We start from the raw sequence: 5000 nt of genomic DNA, 5'->3' as shown, positions 1-5000 counted from the left end.
AAATACATATTTTACCTGTGAATTTGCCTGTGTAATCTGGGAATGCATACAACGAGCTTCTCTGCCCTAGGTGTACGGAAAATACTCGGCGAGAAATGGAAGAAAATTTGAAAAAAGAAGGAAAAAAAATAATAACAATGATAATGATGATGATTGGTGATGATGATACTATTATTGTTGTTGTTGTAGTTGTTGTTGTTGTTAGGGGAGCGAGCTGGCGGCATAGTTAGCTCGCCAGATTAAATGCTTAGCGGCAGTGTTGAAAGTAACAATGCAATTCAGTGACAGATTTGGTAAATATTGAAAGAATATAACACGCAAAGACATTTTGTAGCTGACTGGGAAGAGTCATCGAATGTACAGAATTGTTTCATTTCAAGACATCATTTCCATTTCTCTGAAAGAGCATGAGATGAAGGAACTGGAATTTTCAGAATTCTCATTGAGCTGTAGAAGTACAGAAATCAAAGGTAACTGAAATCCTAAACATATTGATTTTGGTATCTGACTCACTATCTAGAAACTCGTAATAACTTGCGCCAGCAAATATAATACACATAGGCGCAGGCATGGCTGTGTGGTAAGAAGCTAGCTTCCCAAACACATGGTTCCGGGTTCACTCCCACTGCATGGCACCTTGGGCAAGCGTCTTCTATTATAGCTTCGGGCCGACCAAAGCCTTGTGAGTGGATTTGGTAGACGGAGACTGAAAGAAACTTGTGTGCGTATGTGTGTGTGCATGCGTCTGTGTGTGTGCGTGTGTGTGTGTTTGTGTGTGTGCGCGCGCGCGCGTTTGTGTGTGCATGTGTGTGTGTGTGTGTTTGTGTATGTGTGTTTGTGTGTGTGTGTTTGTGTGTGTGTGTGTGTGTTTCTATGTGTGTGTGTCTTTGTGTCTGTTTTTCCCCCTACCCCATCACCGCTTGACAACTGGTGTTAGTTTGTTTACGTCCCCATGACTTTTAGCGGCTCAGCAAAAGAGACGGATAGAATAAGTACTAGGCTTAAAAAATAGGTCCCGGGGTATACTTGGTCGACTTAAGTCCTTCAAGGCAGTGCTCCAGCATGTCCACAGTCAAATGACTGAAACAAGTAAAAGAAAAAGAATAAAACAATAGTTCAAGAAGTAAAATACATTCTATGCTGTGAAGAGGAATGTTTTGGACAGAAAACTTTTGTCAGGGAGAAATGAAATTTCAATTCACCGACGATTGGTTCTGTCCGCCATGAAATTTATTCTAATGAGTTATTTACTGTTTACTGGTTCAAAAATAAATTAAAGAAAAGACTCAAAACCATTCTCTATGATCCTGATTCATCATAGAACTATCTTCTACAGAATTCATTGGCGGAATTTGTCTTCAACTTGCTTCTTCCAAGACGACTTGATATGATTCTCAATAGTCTTTATTAAAGGGGTTACATTTCTACTGGGTTGTTTCTGTTTCCATTACATCACTAAAAACAAAATCTTAAGCTGCAGTATAAATAATGTATAGCAGTTAAACACGCAGAAGAGGCTTGAGTGAGCATATCTTTAGTCAATCTTCTAACCAAAATTGATTCAAAACCCAATCTAAATCTATATATTTGCTTAATTTATCCCTAAGCTAAAATGCTACTGTTTTTTGTATGGCAGCTACTTAACAGACTCCACTGTTTGACTTCTCCTGAGGAGGTCTCTAAAACCAAAAGCCTTTGACCTTCGTCGAGGGAAAGCAGCTTATCTTTCTGTCTCAAGCTAATCACTTGTTTGGTCTATGTGGGTCGGAATGCTATCTGCCCGTCGAGTAGGGAAACTATTTACAAGACTAACGTCTCGTGCTCCCTTAACTGATTTACTTGTTAGATTTTCGAATGTCATTTGGATAAAGGAGATCTCTTGACTGTTTCCTGTTTGTAAATGTCACATGCTTTTGTTTTGGCACAGGTACTAATAATGATAGTAACCCCTTAGCAAGTGGTTTTAAGTGGGTGCGTGGGAATGTGCTTGATATTGAAGACAGATTTTCTGATGGTTTATTGTGATTGTGTGTGTGCGTGTGTATGTGTGTGTTCGTCCGTCCTTCTTTAAATGCGTGAGCATGCAAATATTTCCGAGTACAATATAGGTACTCACACACATGCACGCACGCACACACGTACACACACACACACACACACACACACACACACACACACGTATACAAACATACACACACACAAACACGCACGTACGCACACACATAGGTATGCTTCTCTGTAATATAATATGTATGTATATACTGGGTGTCCCTCAAAAATGTATACACACTTTAGCAGCTGATAACTCAATTGATGTTTTCTTCTTTCCTGATGAAACCCAGTGGAATTAATGATGGCAGATAGACAAAATTTGAACTAAGGAAATTCATTCTAAAATGCTACTAAAAGTGTGAAAACGCAGTTGAAGTACAAACACAGTTTAGGAGAGTTTCAAACAGATCCACCAATGTGACTTACCAACATCCAAATTAGAGATGTTGAAGCTGATGGAACTGTTCAGAATGTTCATGAGAAGCGTTCCGAAAGATCACGAACATCGACAACTGGAGATAGTTTGAGCAAAAGAACCGGCTACCGCAAGCAAGAATCAATATTGAAAAAACAGCATTTGGCCAAATTTGGACATATGACAGTTTAACATAATAGCAACGATATATATATTTCTATGTATTTGTGCATGTGTATGTGTTGTGTATGAACATGCAAGAACAACAAACTCTAAGCAGTGACGGAGTAATTAGTTACTTTTAATAAACTTCATATATTGACAGCTCTTTTGAGTACCCCAAGCATATTGACACTCAAAGTTTAGGGAATGATACCCAGGGACACGCTTTGTATGAAAATTAAACCGTAAAAACGATGCTAGCATACTGAAATAGGCATACACACACGCGCACGCATTATTCGTTTTAAACTGTAGAACTCGAAATAGATAAAGTTATAAATAAGCATTGATTAAAACCCTACTTGAACAGCAAAAGTCGAACGCTGTCCGTGTGGCTCAAATTCACTACCGGACGTTCTACCAAGTAATTCTTCAAAATCCTCTACCCATTTTGAAGCATTGTTCTGACCGGTGAGACTTGTATATATATTTTTTAAGTCGCAAGAATTAAAAAACTTCGAGAGAACGTGAAAAATTTTTTTTTAATGTAGAATTCGGAGGAAATAAAACTATAGATAATAGCATGCAAATACTGGGTAAAAAAGTCGAAGGATGCCTGCAAACCCGAACACACAACTTCTGTAAGTATAATGGACAGTCTTCAGCATTTTGTATCCCCAAAAGATTTTTGACCAAATATTTCCATGCTATTATTTACTGCTTTATCTACTTCTAGTTTTACGGTTAGAAACGAACGTGCACACACACACACACACACACACACACACACACACACACACACACACACACACACACACACACACACACACACACACACACACACACAAGGAGTGAAACAATTTTAAAAGAAAATGAAAACTGTCAAAAGGTAAGTTGCCGCTCTTGTTGTGGTTGTTGTTGTTGTTTAACTTCTGGTTAACCTTGATCTAGCAGAACTATGATCAAAAGTATCCTAGCCTCGACCATCCTGCTCTTTTTATGTGTGAATCTAAATGGCTCAGAAAGATTCCAAGGAGGGGTTGTTGTTACTTCTGACATTTGGAGTGATCGTTGGCTCATCTTAATACTCTTTACAAGTTTCAGTCATTTGATTGTGGCCATGCCGGAGCACCGCCTTTAGTCGAGCAAATCGACCTCAGGACTTATTCTTTGTAAACCTAGTACTTATTCTATCGGTCTTTTTTGCCGAACCGCTAGGTTACGGGGACGTAAACACATCAGCATCGGTTGTCAAGCGATGTTGGTGGGACAAACACAGACACACAAACACACACACACACACACACACACACGCACGCACACACACACGCACGCACACACACACATGCATATATACGACGGGCTTCTTTCAGTTTCCGTCTACCAAATCCATTCACAAGGCTTTGGTCGGTCCGAGGCTATAGTAGAACACACTTGCCCAAGGTGCCACGCAGTGGGACTGAACCCGGAACCATGTGGTTGGTAAGCAAGCTACCTACCGCACAGCCACTAATGCAAATATTTTCAATATTAAAATACATGAACTGGGGTTGCTATCAATTTTTTTGTTAGATCTAAATCGAGAGGGTTTGTTCGAGTGTAAGTAGAAAAATAACCCCCAAAAACAAAAGAGGCTGGATTTGGTTTCAGAAGTTGGATCTACTGCGAATAATAAAACTAAGGCCAGCTATAAATTTCAATTAAGTGAACAAGGTTTTCTAATCCTAATCTCCTAAGAATTAATCGGTGCAGGATTCAGTTCATCTAAGAACTGATAGAACTTTCTATTCCAGGTTTCTGCAATTCTTCAATTGGTATTGTTTAAATTACAGCCAATATTTTTCTGCTTAAAGATATTGTCGGTCTCCTGTAGACTTACACTTTCGCCAGGACTTAGAAATGCCCAGGAAGGATATTTTCTTTATGCAAAAATTTTCCTTCTGAAAGGAAAAGGAAAACACTAAAAAGAAATAAAAGAAACAAACAAAACGAAACAAAACGAAACAAAAAAACTCAACTCGGAAGTTCCAGCTTCCGTCCAATGAAAATAACTCTTGTCTTGAGGTTATTGCTGTTTTAGATTTGTATTTGTACTAATTACGTTCTTGATTGATTGATTTTTAGAAAAGTCCCACTGAAAACGTATTACAAAAGAAACCAAAATAAAAAGAAGTCAAAAGAAAAAAAAAACACGTTGAGATTGAAAAACGCCAGGTGTCCGTTGTTTTATGAAGCGAATACGACTAAGGATGTTGAGTTATGACTGAGTATTGTCAGAAACAATTCTGTTCTATCTTGGAGATGGGCTTCTTTCGAAAACAGATTTGTTAATGACATGAAATCTGTATTCCGTCTGTCTGTCTCTCTCTCT

Source organism: Octopus sinensis, linkage group LG6 (assembly GCF_006345805.1).
Source record: "Octopus sinensis linkage group LG6, ASM634580v1, whole genome shotgun sequence".
In the NCBI taxonomy this organism is placed as follows: domain Eukaryota; kingdom Metazoa; phylum Mollusca; class Cephalopoda; order Octopoda; family Octopodidae; genus Octopus; species Octopus sinensis.
This window is presented reverse-complemented; position numbering follows the sequence as displayed.